General features: G+C 35.5%; 1 non-coding gene across 1 annotated transcript; it reads left to right on the forward strand.

The window, feature by feature from the left end:
* Window positions 1–891: 891 nt before the first annotated feature.
* Window positions 892–998, forward strand: LOC121216333 (small nucleolar RNA R71). The gene has a single exon (XR_005912498.1). It is a non-coding gene; the product is annotated as a small nucleolar RNA R71 (small nucleolar RNA).
* The last annotated feature ends 24,744 nt before the right edge of the window (window positions 999–25,742 follow it).

A 25,742-nucleotide genomic window follows, 5' to 3' on the forward strand; every position in this document is an offset into this window, starting at 1 on the left:
GTCTGTGCGATCATTTCTTGTCACATTGGAATATGGCATACGAGGTCTATACTCTTTACTTACCGGTGTTTGTTCACTATGGTCTTTCTCACCTCTACTTTTACTTACCACAATTCATTGCCTCGGTTCTAGTTCAGGTTCCACTAACCCTTCCTTGTCTTGGATGGTAATTGCGTTGAGTTGTTCCCTTAGGTTAGATTCAATGTTACTCGGCAGGCTACCTTATGGTCGTTCAGATATTAATTTGGCGAGCTATCCTATCTGAGTTTCGAGCCCTTAGATTGACGCTTATTGATTCTTAAGTGTTGTCTCGGTATTCTAAAAATGAATTTCTTACACCGAGATGAAGTTTGTTAGCATCTCCTCAAGGTTCGGCTTTTTGGTGGTTATTGGAAGCCTGGAGGTGGTGGTCTCTGATTCCCTTGGCCTTCCCATGAGAAATTTGGGTGGTTCCTCCAACCTGTATTGTAAGTATTACTATAAGTATTATTTTAAGATCAAAGATTATTACCTATGTAATTTAACTGTTCGTTCTCCATGTTGTGGCTGTAGGGTGGGTATTCTGAATTGCTTTATCCACCTTCACTTGCTTCACACTACATTACTGGGTGAACCTGTGAAGAACTAAGAAAACCATCAATTTTTCTATTCCAAAAGTTCTACCTGATTAGAGAGCATGGTGACCGAATTGATGTTAAAAACGCTGGCTGTTTTCGTTAGTTTTGTCCTCATAACTTGCCTTTGATAATTATTCAGTGACATTTCTTCTATAAATTCATAAGCATCCTCAGGTGTCTTATTATTGATAGTTCCACCAGCAGCTGCATCAATCATCTATCTAGTCGAAGGATTTAGGCCATTGTGAAACGTTTGAACTGTAGCCAGAGTGGTAACCCATGGTGAGGGCATCTTCGCAAAAGGTCATTGTATCTCTCTCATGCATCGTAGAGTGTTTCTAAATCCATCTACACAAAAGAAGAGATATCATTACGTAATCTAGCCGTTTTAGCCGGCGAAAAATATTTTAATAAAAAATTTTCGGTCATTTGTTCCCAAGTAGTGATTGACCCTCGTGGTAACGTGTTCAACCACTGTTTAGCTTTGTTCCTCAATGAAAAAGGGAATAATCGAAGGCGAATGGCATTATCAGAAACACCATTGATTTTGAAAGTGTCACAAAATTCTAAGAAATTCGCCAAATGAGCGTTTGGGTCATCGTCCTGCAAACCATCAAACTGAACAAACTGTTGGATCATTTGAATGGTGTTTGGTTTCAGTTCAAAATTATTTGCAGCAACAACAGGCCTAACTATGCTCGATTCAGTTCCTGTTAAAGAAGGTTTAGCATAATCATACATAGTACGCGGAGTAGGGTTCTAATTTACTGGATCAGCGGAAATCGTAGGAGGTAGCAGATTTTTCTGGTTTTCAGCCATCTCCTTAGTTGTGGTTGAAGTATCGTCCTCTTGCTCTTCCTCTGTGTATCATAAGCTTCGCCTTATTTCTTTTCGGTTTCTGCGAACTGTGCGATCGATCTCACTATCAAACAGTAATGGTCCCGACGGGTTTCTTTTAGTCATACACTATAAAAACCTGCCAGGAACGAATAAAAGAAAAATTAGAAAAGAAAATAAAAATTTAAATTGCAAAAAAAGTAAAATGGCTAAAGTAATAAAAATTGAGTGTTCCTAATATCTTAGTTCCCCATCAACGGCGCCAAAAACTTGATACGTGATATTCGTGACAGGTTTTAAAGATTTATAATTAATCGTTCTTGAAACTAACTATTATCACGATGAAGGCAAGTGTATCTATCGAACAGTAGTATAACTTTAGCAAGACCGAATTGTCGAACCCAAAGGAACCAAGAGTACTAGTAATTACTTCCTTTTTATTATCTAGCCGAAAAATCAAGGGATTTGTTTATCTAAACTAATTAACTAAACTAAGGATGCATAGAGAGAAATTGGGGAAAAACTTTTGGGAAAATTCGATTTATTAAGACAATACCCACGGAAAAATCCACCTAGATTTCACTTGTTATTTGACTCTGAATCAGACGATTTATTCATTTGACTTGATCTGTAGAAATCCTTAAGTTATACTATTATCTCTCTCGAGACTAATAACGTCTAACCCTAGGTTGATTAATTGAAATCTCTTTCTAATTAACACCCTAGTGTTGCATTAACTCCATCTATGGATCCCCTTATTAGGTTTCACCCTAATCCGGTAAAATCTTATCACCCCATTTCTAGGCATGCAATCAACTCCACTTAATTACGAAAAATTTAATCTTAAACTAGGTCTTTTCCTCCTCTGAACAAGAGCATTAACTTGAATCAATATCCTGGAATATTAAAACAAGAATTAAGAACACATAATTAAGAACAAGTCAAATATTTATCATACAATTCAGATAATAATAACAAGATCTGTCTTAGGTTTCATTCCCCTTAGGTATTTAGGGGGTTTAGTTCATACTTATGAAAGAAAAAATCTCGAAAGAATAAAGATAAAAAAACATAAAGAAAACCCAAAACCCCTGAATAAAAATTGAAGGGAGATCTTCAGTCTTAACGATGAATCAGGCTTCTGAAATGGATCAATAGGCTTCTATTGAGTAATTCCTTGCCTCTTACTCCGTGTGTCCATTCTAAGTGCCTCATCAGGTGTTTAAATAGGCTTTTGACTGCCTAAGAGCCCTCAAAAATGGCCTTTTCCGAATAGGATTATACTTAGGCTTGGCAGGGACACGCCCGTGTGACACACCCGCTCCAGCCCGTGGTCAAGGCTGTTAAATAGGCACGGACATGTAGTCTACTCGTGTAAGTTGGGCTTTGATCCTGCCAAATGGATACGGTTATGTGGCTTACTCGTGTCAGGAAGTACAGGCCGGGTTGATTTCCCATGTGGGTCTCTTTTCTCCATTTTCGGCCCGTTTTTCACTCTTTTTTTACTCTCCTATGCTCACCTAAGTATTAAACATGAAATTAAAGAGTTAGGAGCATCGAATTCACCAAATATAAGGAGAAACCATCCATAAATGTGCTAAGCATGGGATAAAATATGTATAGATTACGATTTATCATGCACCCTTCCTATACGTGATGTAGTAGTCATACCCAAGCAAGTACGTATGTCATTTCTTGACTGCCATGAGAACCGCAAGCATTTCCTTATCGTAGATGGAAATTACTTGATGCTTCACTCTTGATATTTTGTTGAAGAATGCCATGAGTCTCCCTTTTTGGTGTAATACAGCCCCAACCCCTTGACCACATGTGTCAGTATCGATGCAAAATTCTTCATTAAAATTAGGAAGACATAGCACTGGTGCTTGGCATATTACTTGATTTAGCAACTCAAACGCTGCTTGTTCACTTTCGGTCTAGTTTCAGGGAATGTCTTTCTTAAGCAAGTTGGTTAAGGGTAGTGCCATGACCTCATAGTTCCTTAAAAATCTTCTATAGTAACCCAAAAGGCCTATGAAGCCCATCAATTCTTTGATCGATTTGGGAGTAGGCCAATTTGAAACTCCTTCAACTTTTGTAGCATTTATTGTTACCTTCCCCGCAGATATAACATGCCCCAGATATTCTATTTGATGAGTGCCAAAAGCACATTTACTTTGCTTGACAAATAGGTGGTTGTTCCTTAAAAGTTGCAGCACCTCTCGTAAATGCCTCATATGTTAGGTCCAGTTATAGGAATAAACCAGTATGTCATCAAAAAATACCAAGACCGATCTTCTTAATAAGTTTTTGAAGATAACATTCATCACTGTCTGGAAGGTTGAAGGAGCATTGGTTAAGCCGAAGGGCATAACCAAGAATTCATAATGCCTTTCATGTTTTTTGAAAGATATTTTGAAGATGTCCTCTTCATGTATCCTAATTTGGTGATAGCCCGATCGAAGGTCTAACTTGGAGAAAAATAGGACTTGTCCCAGTTCATCCAATAATTCTTCTATAATAGGTATGGGAAACCTATCCTTAATGGTAAGTTGGTTCAAGTGGTGGTAAACTACGCACAAATGACAACTCCCATCCTTTTTCTTGACCATTACGACAGGTGAAGAAAATGGGCTATTACAATCCCATATGATTCCAGCTTGCAGCATCTCCTTAATGAGTTTCTCAATTTCTTTCTTCTGTAATGTAGGGTGTCTGTAGGGCCTCACATTAATCACCTTTGTTTCATCGTGCAATGGTATTCTATGATCTAGTGTTCTTACAGGAAGAAGTGCATTTGGTATCCTGAACACATCATCGTATTCCATTAATAGTAGTTGCAAGTCTGCCTGGGTGAGAGCAGGTGTCATTTTCAGCATGGTATGTTGATCTGTAGCCAACATCTTGGGACAAGATCCGAGTGGTGTCATATGCAAACATTTGGACATTTGGTGACCCTTAAGTATCTGTAAGCTTCCTGCTTAAATACCTTGCTGCATGCAATTTTGCCCCCCATGCTCGAACCTCATAGTGAGAGAATGAAAATTCCAAATAATAGCTCCTAAAGAAAGTAGCCACTATATTCCTAGCACTAAGTTGCACCCTTTCACCAGAAGGACCATGAAATCGTTGCAAACTTGTAGCCTTGTGTTTGCCATTTAATAGTTCTACATAGCCCTCTTGTGTACAAACTTCCCCCATCAGTGACCATAATCTTCATTTGTTTAGCTGGTTTAATCGGTAAGTTACACCTCTTGACGATTTTGGAGTCCACAAAGTTGTGTGTACTCCCTGAGTCGACTAATATTAGCACATCTAATTGCCCAATTTTGGCTACTATTATCATGGTGTTGTGTCCTTGGGATCCTTGTAAGGCATGTAATGAGAGAACGGAGGGGTTGGTTTCAGCTTCTGGTTCTGTATTTTCAAGTTGCTCCAGGCAGTACTGAAACTCCTATGTTTGTAAGGTTATGGTTTCCACTCCCAATTCATTATGAGATCCTACAACCAACTGGTATAGTTGGGACTTCACGCATTTGTGTCCTGGAGCATACTTTGCGGTGCACCAAAAACATAGACCCTTTTTTCTCCTATCCTCTATTCCGGCTTGAGAGAAGGATTTGGTTGGGGTTCGATGACTGTTTAGAGGGGTTTTTTGATGGCCAAGGTTCAACGAAGATCCTCCAAAAGCTAGTACATGACTGATAGGTTTGGGGTTAAAAAAGAGAGGTTTAGAGTACCCCCACTCCCTCCAACCAAGGGAGGCCTTTTAATAATATTTGTCGATACAATACCTTCTACATGTCTGGCTAACATACACACCTCTACCAATGTTTGAGGTTTGAATAGTCTGATATACTGACCAACTTCTGCTTTGAGATTACTTATGAATATGCTTAATGCATAGGGTTTAGGCAAGTGTAACTGGTTGAGGATACTTACAAACTGGTCGTGGAACAGGTCCACCGTTCCCTGTTGCTTCAAGGTTACCAGCTCAGTCATCGGGTCAGTGAAGTTGGAAGAGCCTAATCTCTCTTGCAAACTTCGAGCATAGGTTTCCCAAGATAACATTTGAAGTCAACCTTGTCTTTGGCTGAAAAAATAGTGCCAATCCAGGGCTTTTCCTTCCATATAGAGCATAACAGTTCGCACATTATCCTGTTCCAACACACCTTTAGCTTCGAAGAATTGCTCTAACTTCGACCACCACCTCGAAAGTCTTTACCATGAAACCTAGAGTATTTGAACTTGAAGTTTCTACCCATAGAGTCTAAGGTACTAGCCCTTGAATGTATGCCTATATGACTAGACTCAACCATAGGTGATAGCAAAAGCGACTCCTTTGGTGGGAACCTAGGAGGTGTGCCCCCTAATACCCCCTTTCCCTTGTCCGATGTTTGTCCCTGAGTAGGTGGCGTCGCATGCCCTATCCGCTGTTCAAAAAATTTTTGAAGCTCGATGTGAATGCCAACTTTTACATTTTCATGAAACTCTTTGAAGCGAGACTCCATTCGAGCGTCCATTTGGGCTAAGTTAGTTTACAGTTGAGTGAGTTCCTGTTGCATCAGTCTCATGTCTTTCTGCATAGTTCCATGTCCTTTTGTAATCTCGTGGTGACTCCCTCACCGGCCTTCGAGCCGTTGGTAACCTTACTGGAGAAACAAGAGATGAGGAAGGAAGAAGTAAAAGAAGAAGAGAAAAAGGATGTTGAGAAAAGAAACCAAAAGAGGAGAATAACCGAGTTTTTTTCATAATCCCCCTCATGTCTATCATAGGAGGTTAAAAGAGTGCAACAACAAACAGAAAGACAACTATCAATACAAAGAGGGCAAAACTCACCGTTTAAAAAAAATAAAACAAACAAACGCAGCGTTTAACAACATGGAATTAGAAATTAAAAACAGTTTGAAATTAACAAAGTTGAAACCGTGGCCTTCCATTTTGGTCTGTATCAAATTTTCAGCGCGAGAACATGGTAGCTGATGACAATGAATACAGTGGCTAGCAGTGGACGCTATTAAAACTGAAAAACAATGTATTTTTCAACATTTTTCTGGGTTTTTTACTATACTTTTCTGAAAAAGAAGATGAAGGTTCTAGAGAAGGTAGAGAGAGGGGAGAGGATTTAGGGAAAGAAATAATGAAGGTTTTTTTTATTAATATTAAAATAACAACAGAAATTTATATGTAAAAATAATATTTAAATATTTTATAAAATTTTAAAAATATTTTATAATCAGTTGGGTTTTAAATAAATTTTCTATCATTAATTATAATCAATTTTAAATAATTTGTTAAAATATTAATATGTGTATTAAATAATACTTAAAAGAAATTTTGTTAAAAGGGTTTTTTTTGTTATTTAAGCATTTATTCTTATGCTATTACACCACTTACTCCCTTAAATCGAATACATGAATACTATTACAACTTTATTTCATTCCACCCAACAAAACTACTGTTGTGCTCATTTCATTCTATTATAGCCCTATTCTATTTCCGCAGAATAGCATTCAATTACAACTCTATTCCAAATGTACCGTTAGTTGTGGCTTAGCAATGGCATGAAATAGATTTTAAAGTGGCTTGTGGAAGACCAACGTCTATTGTTGTTCCATAGCGTTGGTTTGTAATGATTTGAAAAGGTATAGTGGTTTTATCCGTCATTTTGGAGGGAATATGTGCCTTTAATGGTTTGGAGTAGATTTGTTCATGGACTGGGTCGATTTAGATTGATGTAAAATTTTTGGTCTATTTTCTAGATTTGGGTTCAGTCTAGCCCGAAAAATGGGCCAAAAATTTTGCCCAAGCCCGGCCTAAATTAAAAATGCTAAATTCAATTTTGACCTAGACTGCTCATATTAATTTTTTTAGTATATTCTTATATATAAAAAAACATATTTAAAAAATATAATACATTAAATGCACAAAAAATATTAAAATAAATATTTTTCAATAAATTGAAAATACATTAAAAAAAGTTTTTATACTTAAATAACACTAGGATGGTTGTAACTTAACAAATAAATGTCTCTAAAATAGAAGTAAAATTAATAATAAAACAAAAGTTATATAATATCCAAATAATAACAACAAAATATTAACAATATAATAACAAAATGGTAGTAAAAAAACAATGAAACAACTTATTCGGGCTAGATTAGGCTGAGTTCAGACAAAAATCCTACCTAAGACCCGACCTATTTAGAAAATGAGCCTTATCTTTTATCCAAAAGCATTTTTGAGTATATATTTTTACTCAAATTCTCTCACTTTTTTAATAGGCCTTTAAATTTAGACGGGTAACCCAACCCATAATCAAGTTTATTCTGTAGTAAGACACAATTGTTGATACTAAGAGTTACAAGACTATAAAGATTGGTGGGGAAGTGCCAAGTGTGCGCAATTGACGGCTCATACATTCACAGCTTTTACAGAGGCTTTTTTATTTGGTACAAAATCATTGCTTCTGTAAATTTGAAAACTGCTTTTAAGGACGTTTCTTGTAAAAAAAATAAATTTATCGGCTTTATTTGTGGTTTCTTCTATGACCCAAGTTGGTTTTTTCTTTTTGCCTCTTCTATTTTCTACTGCTCTATTTTGCTTTCCTTCCTTATTTTGATACTTCTTTTGTTGCTTTGCTTTTGTTTTATTCTTTTTCTCATATCTATAGCTAGCATTACAAGAAGGAAAACTACTAGAAGGGCATCCCCATCTACTGCAACTGATACCTTTTCCTAGAATCTGGATAGGAAGTTTGTTCATTGTTTTTTTTTAAAAAGAAGAAGAGATAAGTGGTTCTGAGGACATCCTTGAGGATTTCACAATTGAGGTTAAGAACTGTAATCGAGTTTCAAAGAGATGACAATTGACTATGCTTTTATTTGTAGATTTGGCGAGGGTTTTCACTTTACTCTCCACCCTTTCTTAAATGAGGTTTTAAACCTTTATGGCTTAAACCTTAATTAGTTATTGCCCAAGGGTTAGGTCAACCTTGTAACTTACTTTATTAGGTGTTGTGAATGGAAATGGAGTCTTTCTATCAAAGTCATTTCCCATTTATTTTATTGTAAACTGAAGTCCATATGTATTATCTGCAACCCAGATGGGCAAAGATGTCCACAAGTTTAAAAGACCATAATTGTACTAAAAATCAACATATTTTTATAAGGTAGTCTTCTTGTGTAGGCTGGGCTTTAATGTGCATTGGAATTTCAAAAAGTAAAAGTGCAATGTCAAATTACCCGTATCCAAGGAGAAAGTTGGCCAAGTTACCACTTGAACCATTCACATGTTGGAAAAAAATCCAATTCAAAATGGTTTTTTTTACACAGTGAAACATAAAAATTTTGAAAATTAAGTCAATTTGTGATATTTATAAAAATAAATCTTTTATCAAAATCGCAAATATGTTTTGGCTAGACAAATCCTTAGTGTTCCTAACTTTCAACTGAATAACCTTCTCTGCTATTCTTGTACAACGAATTGCTTCAAGTGTTAACTTAAACGAATTCAAGTCAAACACAAATTCAAAACTTATTTACTTTACTTTTAGTGGGAAAACAAAATTCTTTCTAAATAGAAACCGGTAAAATTGTTATTCCAGAAAATAAAATTATACTTAGAGAATTAGCTCTAACTATTTTCGAGTAGAATAATAATATCTCAAAGTTGTGTGTTTTTAGGCCTTCCAATGCCATTTATTTATAATAATAAGAAGAAGTGAACTCCTTGTTGAGTTGTAAAAGTCTATTTCAAATAAAAAAATGAACTTCTAGTCTAACTAGAAGTATAAAGGACGACAACCCTAGTTAAACAAACTAGGGTTTGTCGTCCCCCTCTTAAATATGAGGGGCTTTTGGGCCTCTCCCATATCAGGTTTAATTATAAGTACTTCCTGAACTTTTAACCCAGTACATTACATTATAGTTCGGTCCAACCCGATATTTGTTATTCTATTTCCCAAAATAAACATATTTAAATAATAAATTTATTTTTTAATTAAATAAATTTCTCAATTCAATTCTAATTCCGTTAAAATCATGATAAATTTACTCTAAAATAATCTATGAGAAAATATTTTTAATATTTTTACACAACAAATATAGCACCCCAAACCCGGCCCAGACGTTATGGCCGGATCCGACATGCCACATCGAAGCGTTCAACACATTTTATATTGTTGATCCAGAAAAACCTACTTAGTGTTTTAAAAGATAATTTCATTATAGGTTAAAGTGAATGGAAGCTGTGCACCAGGTAGGAAACCGGAAAAGAGGAGGTGAGTCTATCGGACTACTTAAGTACCAAGCTCCCTTCGGATCCAATCCTAGACATGCACACCGCCATTGCCACACCTTAACGTCATGTATATTTCTAGGAGACCGATTTGATTAAGTCATTTTTAGGAAAAGTGATTAATTTTGGAAAATACTTTCATTGCGGAAGTTTTGCTTGTTGTCGTGTTATTTTGAAATCAATTGTTGTTGTTGTTTTTTTGAAAACGCGCCCTAAAGCTATCCAATTTCAACAGTTAAAATAAGTAATACATATCTTAGTAATACATATTAAAACCATCAAAAATAATTAAGCGGCCTTATTACATTTAAAAACCCAAACCTCAACGTAAATAATAGGATGTCTAGTTCACCAGAAGAAAACCAAACTTTCAGAACGGGTGGCCACTCCGAATTCCCTCACAGCTCTAAGCCCACTATGGTTGGGGATTACCTGCGTGGATGAAAATAAAAGGGGTGAGTTTGGGGAAACTCAGTGTGTAAAATAACCCAACCATAGTCTAAATTAGCTCAACCCACAGAAACAGAATAAGTTGGCCTTAGCCCAGAACAGAAATTCAAAATAAAGCCCATAGGCCCATAATAGAACAGAACAGATATTACATGTTTATGCAGAAACCCAACCCAGATTCATCCATAACACCCCCGTACCAGCCTTACACCATGTGGGGAGACTACTCGGACTACTCGACCCACCCAACCGCTACACACCACAGAAATCGCAGCGAGGCTGCCAGATATTGTGACGAACTCACCAGATACAGATATTGTGGCAGAGCCACCAGAACAGATATATGTGGCAGAGCCACCAGATCAGATAATTGTAGCAGAGCCACCAGGACAGATATATGTGGCAGAGCCACCAGATTAGATAAATTGTGGCATAGCCACCAGGACGCTTCCTCCATAGTATGATCCAAGTCCCCATGCAACAGATATATAATCATGGCATACATCATACAGAATCAGTTCGTCATGCTTTTCTGTCAAAAATAACCCTAGGGGTATAACGGTAATTTTGCATACATAGGGGTGTTCAAGTAATTTCACTATTTTTAAGGTTTTCATATATAACATAGCCATTTACGTACGATCAGAAACACTTACTGCGTTTTCTCACCAACTTGGACCCGTTGGCTCATTATCCCGTTTTTGGCCCATTAAGCCCAAAAATATCTGCAATCTTATTACTTTAATTTACCATATACATCAAACTATTAATCTCATGAGCATTCACACACACGCAAGATCTCAAAATACCGGCTTTTCGGCATTTTGGCTTTTCGGCTTGTGCCGATCTAGTCTATAAGAGGGTGTTAGTTACACACCTGTTTGCGACGATATGCTGACGAGATCCACACATGAACTGCCTACAATTGGATTACTAACACGTTAATCTAACTATTCAAATACGAACTACGTATTAACCCCTTACAATATTCGGCCAACCACACCTGCAGATCATAGTAAGCTTATAAGAAATCAATAAGCAACTCATTAACAAATTTTTGTCAATGTTTACCACATAATCATAATTTCACTGCAAGCTGTCTTCCTGAGCAACAGTACCTAAATCATTTATAATTGGAGCTACGAAACTCCAAATCAAGTGCCGTTAATTTTCCCTGAAAATAGACTCATATATCTTCTATCCATAAAATTTTAAGAATTTTTGATTTGGCCAATAAATACCAGATTTTTCTTAAAGTTTCCCATGTTTCACTATTTGACTAATCTGACCACTCTTCATTACGAATCAAATTTCTCATTGTACAGAATTTAAAATATGTTCTAGTTTATTTCATTTGAAACTAGACTCATTAATCTTTAATTACATAATTTATTCACCTTCTAAATCATCTCTCACAATTTATGGTGATTTTCCAAAGTCACGTTACTGCTGCTGTCCCAAGCAGATTTATTACCAAATCACTCTTTCACACATAACTTGCATCCATGTTATTTAAACATGTATATCACCAATAAATTATCACATATCTATGATTTCACTTAAGTATAATCTCCATTTCATCATTTTAAAGTACAACATGTTAGCCGATTTTTCCCTTTAGCATCTAAGGCACATGCATGCTCATTTGTTTGGCTCAACTTCACCTATCTTCCATTTTTCATCAAAAGAACATGAAACAACAACCATTTCCTTCATTTTAATTCATGACTAAATGCTCACAACACAACTAAAAACCAAAATATGCTTCAAGAGTTAAGGTAGAATCAAGAAGAACTCATGAACATCAAGATAGAAGCAAACTACCATGAACTTACCTTCAATTTTCTTCCCCCAAGTGACCGAACATTCAAGAGCTTTCTCCTCTCCTTTCTCTTCTCTAACTTTAGGCTATGATGAACAAAGATGGACAAAACTTTGTTCTTTTCACCTTTTTTAATAAAATTTCATATTTCATCCATTTAATTCTTTAATACAAAAGACATGAAATTCCCATCATGGAACATTTACCTAACCCATCATCATGGAACATTTACCTAACCCATTATCATGAAGCATTTACCTAACCCATTATCATGGAACATTTACCTAACCCATTATCAATTTGTATCAATTTGGACCATAAATTATGGATATCAAGTGCACATTTTGTCTACAACAACATGATGGCCGGCCACTTCATGTAAAATGGGGGGTTTGTCATGCAAATCCTCCTATTTTGCACTCCTATTTATTTGGCCACTTCAATTTAGCCTATAGCATTTTCAAACATTTTCACATAGGTCCTATTTCATAATTTCACCCCCTTTTTCTTATGGAACAAAAATTAACTAAAATTGCCGGGTTCTATCTTAAGCTTGGGCCATCTAGAGGCCTACTAACATAATTAAACCTATGCCAACATTCACAGAATTCCCGAAAATTGGGGCGTTACAACAAATCACTATGACCAAATGATTTATTTCTATTTTTGAACTTCATTTAATTTGAAAATCATAAATTCATTTTCAAGTCATTTTCATTTGGAGAAAACCACATTCGTTTTCAAGTGTTCCCCATTTCTCCATTTTCATTTTCATTTGGGAGAAAAATAAAATTCATTTTCAAATGTTTCCTATTTCTCCATTTTCATTTTGGAGAAAACCAAATCCATTTCCAAATGTTTTTCATTTATTCATTTTTACTATTTCTATCAATTTTAGTTCATTTCATTCAACATGCAATTCATTTCTGGTTTAAACAAGGTAGTGGAGGGATCGATTGGACATATAAGATTAGGGTTCAAATGATTTATAATTTAGTTTCAGCTTTTCGCCTATTAATTATAAACTCATTTACTCACAAAGTCATTCCACTATAGTATCATGAATGAGTTTTCCCTAATGGCATACCCTTACGAATGCAACTCAATCAGTGCTCGTCCAATGACCTTGTTATAAGAGTGTTACCTTCATCCTTAATCTCTTTGGGATAAATTCATTCTCCCAATATGATCTCATGGTAAACATTACATCTTCCTTTATGAAAAGTCAATTACTATCAAATAGTAATCAAGTCATTCATTATAAAGATGAACGACCTGCAGCCATGTTTACTTTTCATCAACCATGTAATGTCGATGAGAGGATATCATTCAACCATGTCTCGGGCTATGAATTTCACTATTGTGAATGATGCTACATACTGCAAAAGTTGTATACCCAACGCACCAGCTTTCGGTTCCTTATCTATTTGAACTTAGGCTTTTACTTTCATCAAAGTATACAAGTCACACATACATAGTTCGTCATCCATTCAAGATTTAGGTATGCCACACTTTAAATGTCACAAGTGAATAAATCCATAAAAATTCATGATCTATTCTTTTTGGGTCTAGTCCAATGTACTATGACTCCAGTCTGTCACTTACATATATGTCTCTATCTTCTGTGCGTCATCTGCTCCGATACCCAAGACAAGACATCTCCCCAATTAGACTCAATAGAAGACATATTAGTCTTTCAATAAAATAGTTATTCAATAAACTAGTTATTGAAGTTGCTATGGAAGAGGTTGAGGGATCTGAAGATTCTGATGGTGTTGGTGTTGTTGAGTCATTCAATAAACTAGTTATTGAAGTTGAAAAAGAAAAAGTTGCCTACTCCATAGGGAAAATGAAGTTGAAAGAAATATCTCAAAATTTTGACTCGAATTCAATATGAAGGGCATTTTTTTAATTAAAGAAAAAATGTTACTAATTCTTCTCAAACACTCTTTTGACTTTGGTACCTAGGGTATCACATGTTTATTGGTGTTGTCTTTTGCATATTTGAAATTGTGTTTGTAACTACATTGTAATATGGCGTTTAAGTATGAATGGCTTTGTTGCTGCATGGATCCGAGGATTTTCTATAACAATCTGATATTTTTTTGTGCCGAAAAATTCAATTTTGAGCTAGACTTTTTGAACCAAACTATTCTGGGAAGTCAAATTGAAAGTTTTGACTAGAATTAGTGTCCGGTAGTAGTGGGTTACTAACTGATAGTTAATTGGTGAAATTGTTAGGCTTTATTGAGAATTAATTTAATAGGAAAAAATATTAAGATTAAATTATAAAATTTGTAAAAACATTTGGATAATTTTGTAATTTAAAAAAGTTGGATTTTAAAGCTTCGGAATTTTAAAAGGTAATTCCCCATAAGGCCCCAATAGTAGTTTGACCTTGGTAGTTTTTTAATATGGTGTTCAGTTGGTTTTTCTTTCTTATTTTATTTGTAAGAGCTCTAAGTTTTCTCTACATTTTTTTTCACTAAATTCTTTCAAATATCTCTACAATTTTTCAAAGCTTTGATTTCTAATTATCAATCTTGAAAGGTAAATTCATTTTCCAGCAAGATTTTTAATGCTTTCAAGATCAAAATATGTTTTCTCACTTTTTTATTTTATTTTCTCAATTTTTGTCGGAAAATGGAAACTTAGAGAGGAATAGTTCTTACTTGATTTTTTTATTTGATTTCTAAAAATCCAGTTAAGAAATGAAGTTTCTAATTCTAATTTATGATTTTCTAATCTTATTAATTGGATTTGCAATAAATTTTCATTTTATATAAGTCTGGGTCGTAGTATCGATACATTGACCTAGTTGTATCAATACAACTAAGTCAGTAAGAAAAATTATGAAACTCTGGGGACTTCAACCCATACATCTTATGTGATGTATCAATGCACTTCTACCGATACAAGTCTATTTCTACCCATACAAATTGTGAGGTATATTGATACAAGTTTGTCTACAATGCTTCCAACGACTAGAAATTATCCCCAATGACTATAAACATTCATAAACTTTTCCCTTGTTATATATACCCATTAAGAACATTTCAAGAAACAAGAGATAAACATCTAAACAAAGTCAAGAGAAAAGCCTCAAATTATTCATTTTCTTATTTTTCTCTTGTACATATCTTTTTTATAATTCTCATTTTAATTCTTTGAGAATGAGAGAGCTTAACACTTGTAAACACACATCTTTGAGAGGTTTTCATTATTTACATATTTTCTTTGTATTGCAAGACCTTAAGTAATTTGTAAAGGATTATAGTTAAGCCTTGTAAAAACTAGATGGTTCTAATTTAGCCACAAAAACTAGGATGAAGGTTCTATCAATCATAGTGAAAAAGACAGAGATTGTAAAGGTTATACATTCTTATTGAAAGGTAATAATTTTAGGTATTGTGAATTGATAAGTCCTTGGTTGAGCTATACCAAGCTAGTAGAGAAAGGCAATTGGGGTTGAACCACTATAAATCAAATTGTCCAAGCTTTCCTTCCCTCATTATTTAGAAAAGTTTGCAAACATTCTTAAAATACCAATTTGGAGTCTAACAATTGATATCAGAGCTTGATCTCCATCAAAGGTTTAACCACCAGAAGAAGCGATTCAAAGCTGAAAATACTAGGTTTAGATGGCTATTGAGTCTAGGTCAACAATTAGGTCAAAAATTATGGATGAAGGTCATTCCATCATGTGTCCTGCCTTGCTTAATATTGTCAACCACTCCCAATGGAAATTAAGGATGAAATTCTTTGCCTAATTAAGGATGAAATTCTTTGCCTAAGTATTTGATTATGGTTCTTGGAGGATTATTCTAAGAGGTCTCTTAGAGGTAACCAATGAGGAAGAAAGATGCGATGAAAATGACAAGGCAAAGGTTCAATCCAACTTCAAGGCTAAGCACACACTCCTTTGTGCTATGAGTGAAGAAGTCTTCAACAAAGTTTTCTCATGGGAAAGTGCCAAAGGCATATGGACTAGACTTGAGGAAGTTTATAGAGACACGAAGGAAGAAAATGAGACTAAGAAGCATTTTGAGAAAGAAAGCTCAACTAGTGATGAGGAAAGCAAAGACGAGCAAACAAGTGAAATCCACCCTTAAAATCCAAAGATGATGTGTTTCATGGCTCTTGAAAAGCAAGAGGTATATTCTAACTCATATAATTTTAATTCTTATACATTTAATAAGTTACAAGATGCTTTTGATAAGTTAGTTATGGAATTTGAAACCATGAATTTCAAGCACAAGAAAATGATTTCTAAACTTAAAGTAGAAAATTATTTTCTTTTAAAAAGAAATATGGTTTGAAAATGTAAATAAAATTTTGAAAATTTATCTAGAAGCTTTAAAAATTAAATGTGTTAACATTTGAAAAATAAAATCTTGAGTTGAAAATGAAACTTGAAATCTTGGGTAAAGAAAAAAATATTAGAAAATTCATCAAAAATGGAAAAGTGTGAACATTGACATTTCCATGGTCATACATTACATACTTGTCCAATAAAAAAAGAATTCAATATAAAATTAGAAAAGTATGGGTTCCAAAAGGAATTAGAGACATGATAACTAACCTCGAAGGACCCAAAGCAATTTGAATACCAAAATCCAAGCGAATGTCTCTTGTAGATGTGTTGGAGAAAGAGAAGCAAAGCACAAAAATTTAGATGCTCTTAGCACACAAAGGAAGGATGGTTAACCTCTAAACCAATACTTTATTGAAAATGATTAAATTGGTTGCCTATTGATGCTTTTGTTTCTAAACATGATTTGAAATTTAATTCTTTGAGTTTTAATTCTTTCAAAAGCAAGTTTGTAGAACCCTTGAAGCTTAAATGATTAAATTTTGATTTTAATGGTTTATGAACATGGAAACCATTTAGACACATATTAAATGAGTTATAAGACTTCACCAAATGGTTTAAAGAGCTTTAAAATGATATTTTGGTATAACAGTCCATTTTGAGTTCAAATTCAAGGAAATAGGCTTTCAATTTTTTATTTCTTTGTTAATTAGGTCATTTGATCATTTGAACAAATTTGCTTCATTTTTTTTAAAAAATTGTTGGAAAGGTTCAAGTTGATTAAAATTATGTTTATCAAGTTTTGACATCCTTAATGGTCATTTACAAAGAAAAAATGAGTTCTTAAATTTTAAAGTTAAGCCTTGTTTGATCCATGTATCTAGTGTACATTTTAGTATATTGATTGTCAATAGATCGATCTAGGTTAATACAGGTTGTATATAGGTTCATTTGTATGCAAATATGTTCAAAATATGTGACATGTGTCTAATGTGCCTTGTACTAAATGCATATACCTTACTTGAAAATTTTTTGATCACTTAGTATTTTGGTCTAAGATACTTTTTGCTCACAAAAAGAGGTCACCTAGTGATTCTTGGATTCAACCATATTTGTATTATTATGGTTCATTATTTGTTATAATACTTTTAACATGTTCAATTGTATTTTTTTTGTTCATAGGAGCATATTTGCATTCTTGGATTCAACAATAGTTGAATTTTTTAACATGTTCATATTGCATTTTTTTTGTTTGTTTGTAGGAGCATATAAGGGTATATGGTCAAGTCATACGTATGCATATACTTAGGGGGAGTATCTTAGCTTGAATTTTTCAATAAAATTGAAATAAAAATACTTTATACCTCATTGATCTTTATTAAAAATCATTAGATTTTTCAAGAAAATATAAGGCTTAAAAATAATTTTTTTTAAATTTCTTGAAACTAAAGCCATAGTGTCATTTGAGCAATTTTGTTTTATCTATTAAATTTTGTTGAAAATGTCCAAAATGATCAAAAATACTTTTATCATGTCTTGAACCTTTGGTGGCCATTTTACGAAGTATTAAAGTTTTGAAATATTTTCTTAAGATCTAATTACCCCTTTTATTTAAGTTGTGTGTAAGGTACTTGCTCTTACTTTAGAATTCGTTTAGAGTCTTAAGGTTAAACTTAGGATTCGAATTATCCTATAGGATTAAAATTAGTCATAAATTAGCGAACTTAGGATTAAACTTAAAAGCTTAGGCTTAGATTTAGTCTTAGGTTAGGACATAGGATTTAGAACTCTTCACATTGGTATCTTGCATTAACATGCCATATCCTTAGATACCTTTGTCATGACATATTCTGTGTTTTTATTTGAATTTTTTTTTTGCTAATATGTCATGATTGTTGGAAAAATCTAGTTGAAAAATGATTTTCTTTCACAACAAAAAAATAAAATTTTGAAAACCAAGTCGGTTTGTGATATTTATAGCAATAAAGTTTTCTCTAAAAGTATCTATGCTTTGAGTGAGACAGATCCTAAACATCCCTAGCTTTCAACCGAACGTCCTTTTCCACTATTCTCGTACCATGAAATGCTTCGAGTGTGGGATCGAACAACCACGAACCAAACACAGAACCAAAAATGATTTATTACTTTCAGTAGGAAAATAATTCTCTCTCAATAGAAATCGACAAAAGTTATTGTTCCAAGAAAATAGAATTTATACTTATAAAATAAATTATCTCTACTTTCTGATAGAATAACAATATCTTACAAGTTATGTGAAACTTGTATAAATAGCTCTACTAGTGCCATCTATTTATAAGAATAGATAGAACAATCCTGGTTGAATTATTAACATACAAATAATAGTTATTTAATAGAAAACAATATTGTAACGCCCTAAATTCCCTAATTTTGGCTTTTGTAAACTTGTAACACAAATTATCTGTATATGTGTATCTGTAATTATTTGACACAACAGTGTATCTACTTCAGTGGTTATGTGTTTTGGGAATGTCCCAGAAGTCTTGGGTTCAAGCCCTAGCTTTGGAAAATTTTTGGCATTTTTATGAATAAAGCCTTAATTAGGTTCAGCAGGCTTGTAACTTATTGATTATAAGAATGTATTAGAATGGGACTGCTGGTCTGGTGGTTAAGATGTGTGCTGGTGTGTTGGAGATCTGGAGTTCAAATCCCTGCGTGAGTGAGGGGAATTATTTTTGCTTGTTGCCATGAAGGTGTTTGAGTAAGATTGAAATTCTGATGGGAGTGGGATAGTGGAGTTAGTGGGGGGGAAGTTGAGATTCAGTGATTATCAGAAATATTTTGATTATCTCTTTTTGAAAATATAGCTTTCGATTCTCCTTCTTTTTTCCCAAAATTTCTGCCGTTCATTCTTTTTTACTCTTTGCCGAAAGTCCTATCTTCCTCGCCTTAGTTTTATCGATTTTGGTTTTCAATTTACCTTCGGTTTTTCTACGTTGTTGTCGCGGGATCGGTAAGTGCCCCCATCTTTCTGTTCCGTCGTGGATTGGCAATGATTGCTAGTAATGTGTTTCTTATTCTGTTGATGGTGTAAGAAGAGGCACTGGGCAGTAAATCGCGTATCTCGTGTTTAGCATTATTTAGCGGAGGGTATCGTAAGTGGTAAGACGAGTTTTTGTTTGTTCTTAATTATCGATTTTGCTTGGAAATCCGTAAATTGATGTGGGGTATCTTGATTTTAGGCCTTGGAGTGCTTAGGAGTGTTTTTGCTACGAAATCGAACTAGGTGTGTACCCGAAACTACAAAAATCGAGAATCGGTGAAAGCCAAAAAATGAATCTATCGATGTCACACGGGTTTGTGGTCTCCCGTGTGGTAGGCCATGTGGCAGTACACGGGTATGCGATCGACAAGCCAGGCTGTGCACGCAAGACACTGGCACATGACACGGTCGTGTGATGGCCGGTGAGGCCGTGTGCAAAACACGAGCTCAACTAATTGGGTTGTGTGGGCCACACGGGCGTGTGGAATTTTGGGCCAGGCCATCTAATTTACAATGCCAAGGCCAATTTGGGCCGTGTAGGCCCACACGCCCATCTGGGCCCACACGGGTAGACCACATGGGCGTGTGAGCCCATTTTTCTAGAAAACTCTGTAAGGTTGCATGGGTCGCCCAAGCCGACTATGACCTGTCATAGGGTCGGTAAGCATTACTTAAACCTTTAATTTCATGATCTGATTATATGATGTATGATTTAAGCATGTGACACATAGCATGTAAATCTGAACTGTTTGAGTAATCTAATAGATTGCGTTTTAGCATGCCATTTATGCATGCTGCATTGCATCGGGGTTGGGTTGATGTTATATTAGAGGAAGTACTCTGAAAGGCTTTTAAGCCTGATATCTGGCAGTTCAGCTGCAATTATCTAATTATGTGCCGTATTTTTGTATAGCCTGGTGTGTAGGGATGGGTGGGTTGATTTTATCCCCACATGGTGTGTGGGGTTGGACAGAGATGGTGTGTAAAGGCTAGTGGGTAGGACTTTGATGATCTGTTTTGCATCTGTATCTGAGTGGGCTAAGGCCCAGGCTGGTTCTACAAAGGGCTCTGGCCTCAGACTATATTTTGATGTTTCATTATTCTGTATGTTTGATATCCGTGGGGATTACACACTGAGTTTGCGAAAACTCACCCCTTTTTCTATTTTATCTGTTCAGGTAATCCCCAACAATAGGCGGGTCAGAGCAGCACGGGACTCAGCGGTGGCTACATAGTTTTTCCACTTGGGCTATTTTCCATTTTCTTATGATTTAATTTACACTTGGGGAAAATGTGATGTAATTAAGGCCTTTACGATTTTTTGCTTAATTTTGGATTTTGCAAGGTTTTACAGTTTTTACTAGTAGTAGTAGGAAAACTCGAGTTTTCAATAGAATCAAATGTTTTACAAAATTACCACACATATGAAATGGTTTTAAAAGCTTTCGCAAAGTTTAACATTTTGAAAATGGTTAATGACACGTTTTGGAAGATAGCATAAGATAATAAAAAGAGGTACCTACGGAGAAATGGTTCTAACGTCATTGCGATTTCTAAAGCACAACCATGTGACATTGCTAGATTCGGCAATAACGTCTAGGCCGAGTTTGGGGTGTTACATTTAGTGGTATCAGAGCCAGGTTACAAAACTCAGCTATGGATTTGGGTTTTAAAGATTTGTTTTGAATAAATGATTTGTAAATAATTTGAAATATTTTTGAAATAAGTATATGGTACAACGAGTCTCCGGTGCCGATCCTGTAAGTTTTCTGAAACTCTATTTAAAATTGTCTAAAAATATTATTAGAATACTCTGAAACTACTTTAGGTAGTATACTATACTGAAAACGCTCTAGGAAGTGTAAACTGAAACCAGTAGTGAGACTATGACGCGCGATAACAGACTCTAAACTTTTGATACTGTATTGCATAAATATCTGTTAATAAAATATCAGAACTGTTAACTAATCCATAAAATTTGTAATAAAGATAAATTCGATTAGACAATGAGCGCGCGAGGTATCCACGGACTTGGTACCAGAGGCCTTGGTAGAGGCCGTAAAGGGGCTCGAGCTGAGTCCTCTTCAATAGATAATATACCAAATCTGGATACTAGCAAGACGCCGGTATCACCTACGACAGAGATTGGGTTTGGGTCTCATGATAATACAGATGGGGACAACGCACTGTCCCAGGCCATGTTACGAATTTTAGAGAGGGTCGTTGGGCCCAACACTGGATTTAGGGGCTTTTGGTCGATTACGAAATGACTCCGATCCAATAAGGTTGAATTATTCAGGGGTGTCGTTGGAGTTGCCCCTAACATGGCCGAGTATTGGATGGAGGCCATAGAGAGAATTATGGATGACTGGATTTTACCGCAGAGCAGAAGCTTAAGGGGGTCGTATCTCTGATTTGTGATGAGACATACCAGTGGTAGTTGACGGTTAAGGAGGGCACTCATCCCGACCGATTGACCTGGTATTATTTTAAGACTACGCTTCAAAGTAAATATGTGGGGGCCAGCTACATTGATTCCAGGAGGCGTGAGTCCTTAATCTCACCCAGAGAGACCGTTCAGTGGCCGAGTATGAGGCTGAGTTCTTGAGGTTGAGCCATTATGCACGAGGCATGGTGGCAATTGAGTATGAGCGCTGTGTCCGATTCGAGAATAGTCTCAGGGACAGTTTGCGAGTTCTGATAGCTCCGCAGAAGGAACATGATTTCTCTATTCTAGTTGAGTAGGCAAAGATTACTGAGGAGGTTTAACGTACTGAGTGCCAAAACTGAGAGAATAGAAAGAATAAGAGGGAATTGGAGCCCTCAAGTGCTACAATGAGGCCTAAGAAAAAGGTCAAATCTGATGGGCCAGTAAAAGTGGGGTTTCCTACTACACCTTTTGTGTAACACCCCTAACCCGTAACCGACATCGAATTAGGGTTACGAGGCATTACCAGATAGCCAGAACATTTTGAACCAATTCAGAATCATAGATACTATTTAACATCATTTCATAAACAATCATCTCTAATTATGGTCTACGAGACCTAAAACATACATTTAAGGAAAGGTCAGAACTAAACCGAACCTAATCAAAATTTTCAGAACTTAACCAAATCTTCCAAAACTGTTAAAGTCACACGCCCGTGTGACTAAGCCTTGTGGCACACACGAGCACTAGACACGCCTATGTAACCCAACCGTGCTAAAAATAGGTCCTATACTGACTTTTTCACATGGCCAATAGGCACGCCCATGTACTATAGACGTGTGGTACTTAGCTAGCTACTGCCTTTAGCCCACGGCCATATGACACGCCGGTGTCAAGGCCGTGTGCCTTTTGGGAGAATACTGCTTTTCTTACATGGCCACAAGGCACGCCCGTGTTCTCTGACCGTGTGGCACTGTGGAGGCTTGGTTTAAGCCAATTTGCCACTTCTCTTTGGGCCAAATCTACAAGCAATGATATACAACATTTATATCATACTTTCCAACCAATTCCATGCTCAAAACATGCTTCGTTAATATTAGCTCATAAAACACTACAGCCATGCATCATTTGGTATCATTAACCAAATACCAAAACTATATACAACTTTTCATTTTGCTAGCCAACTCTTATGGCATAATATATACACATCAAAACTTATATACATAGACCTTCTAGCCTATACATGCCATACTTTAAAAATATTTACACTTTCAAAATTACCAAAATGAGATCGATACTGTTGTGATGATCCTCGACTATCCCCGAGCCTTCAGTAGCTACGATAACTATAAAACAGACAGTAAACAAACAGAGTAAGCTACAAAGAGCTTAGTAAGCCAAGTACAATTGGTCTACTTACTAAAGCATATATGTACCATTCAACCATATAGATTCATAACTATTTCATAGAATAATTCATACTTAACCATACCCCCATTGTTAACATTTATGTCATGCCTCATTTCCAATTCCATACATATTTCACAGAGACAGAGTTTTTCATATTCAAAAATTTAGTACGATACAGACGTACCTGCATAAGTTATACATTTCATATACTCATATTTCGTACGCTATCATCAGACGGTTTAGAAATGATACAGATGTTCATAACCAAGTACAATGCCGACGTCCCGAACGTGGTCTTATATGTAATTCAATATCGATGCCTCTGTCCTAGGCAGGGTTTTACACGAAATCAGATACGATGCCAATGTCTCAGACATGGTCTTATACATAAATCTCAATCGAGGCCTGTGTCCTAAACACGGTCTTACACGATGTCTCAAACAGATGTCAACTTTGTTTAAGAACATACAGAGTTTTTCAGATACTATCATATTATCAGAATTTACCCGAAATCCATTCATCAGGCTCTCATGGCCATCCAATACAATTTACAGTTTATATAAGTAGAATTTATTTCAATTAACACTTAATTGTAATTTGACTTATCTCGGACGGATTTCGGATAAAACGAGTCGACTATTCAACTATTTTGGACTTCCCCCGATCTAAGTCTGATTTTCTTTGTTCTTGATCTAATACAATACAATTTCAACCATTCAATCATTTATTACATTTAAAATAATCCATGAACACATATTTAGGGCACTTTGCATTTTAGCCCTTATATTATAACACTTTGACAATTTAGTCCATTATTCACAAAATCACAAATATGCATAATTCATCAATACTATAGATTGGCCAAATATACATGGCTTCCATACAAGCCCAAATAACATATTTAATTTACAATTTAGTCCTTCAAAACCTTATTTTCACAAATTAGCCCAAATAGCTGTACTTCATCAAAATTCAAGGACAAAGCTTATAAATCATCTATTAAACCTTCATAATTCATCCAAGAACATTACAAAACTCATGATATCAACAATGGTATTTCATGAAATCTTTAACAGAAACAGAAATTCAGACATGGGCTTTGAAGAACACGAAGCAACGATCACAGAAACGTAGAAATTATCAAAAACAGACGAAAATTCATACCTTAATCAAGGTGAACAAGAGCCGAACCCTAGGAAGCCCTTTTTCTTTCTTTTTCCTTTGATTTTCGGTAAAAAAATGTGTTTATGGACACATTTCATGTTTATTTTCATTTAATATATCATTTATACACTTTTTACCATTTTAACATTGTTAATAAAACATAAGTTTCCATCCACTAATGTTCATAATTATCCATATCATATAAAAATGGTCTAATTGCATATTAAATACCTCATATTTTAAAATCCAAGCCAAATAGGAGTTTTAGCATCTAGCACTCAACTTTTACACATTACGCGATTTAATCCTTTTTCATAATTAAGCACAGAAACAGACAAATTAAATCACAGAAATTTCACATATGTAAATTCACATATCACAGACACAGAAAATAATATTAAAATATTTTTTGACTCAGATTTGTGGTCCCGGAACCATTATTTCAACTAGAGTCTAAACCGGACTGTTACATTCTGGGGTGGTGCACTGTGGATACTATGGTAGACGCCATTTGGGCGAGTGTTGGAGGACTACTGGGGTGTGCTTGAGATGTGTGTCGACTAAGCACCATGTTCGGGATTGCCCGTTGAGAACTGATTAGGTGCAAGCTCCGGGTTTTGGTACTATACAGTCGCCAAGAGTAGTTCAGCAGCCACCTAGGGACTGAGGCCAGGACAGGGGTGGTAATGGCATAGGCCGAGGTTAGAGAGCGCTGGGCAGAGGTGTTGGACTGACTGAGGCGAGGCAGCCTGCACTGGTTTTTGCTGCGTGTCGTCGTGAGGGCCGAAATGCTCTGGACATCATCGTGGGCACATTCTTAATTTTTTATGTACCTTATCTTGCACTGATAGACATAGGCTCTACACATTCGTACGTAGCTAGTACTGTGTCTGAAAATTTGGGGATTTTTGTTGTGAGTACTGATAGTGAGGTGACTATTGTGAGTCCTTTGGGGCAGTCTATTCAAGTCAGCAAATTGTATAGATACGTTCGTTAGAGGTCCAAGAGACAGTGTTTCTAACAGATTTGATGGAGCTTCTATTTGGAGAGTTCGATTTAATTTTGGGGATGGAATGGTTAATCAAACACCGAGTAAGTCTGGACTGTACAACTAAGAGGGTGGTTCTGAGAATCGAGGAGGACGTCGAGGTAGTTTTGATTGGAAAACGTTGGGATTTTTTAACTAATGTGATTTCTGCGTTAGTGGCAGAAAAGTTGGTTTGGAAAGGATGTGAGGCTTATCTGGCTTATGTAGTGTTTTGGATTCTGGGGACTATTCTGTTAAGGATATTAGAATTGTAAAAGATTTTTCAGATATTTTTTCTGAGAGTTACCGGGGTTGCCTCCGAGCCATAAAGTAGAATTTGGGATTGAGTTGA

The sequence above is a fragment of the Gossypium hirsutum genome, chromosome A02, assembly GCF_007990345.1.
Source record: "Gossypium hirsutum isolate 1008001.06 chromosome A02, Gossypium_hirsutum_v2.1, whole genome shotgun sequence".
NCBI classification, from domain to species: Eukaryota; Viridiplantae; Streptophyta; class Magnoliopsida; order Malvales; family Malvaceae; genus Gossypium; species Gossypium hirsutum.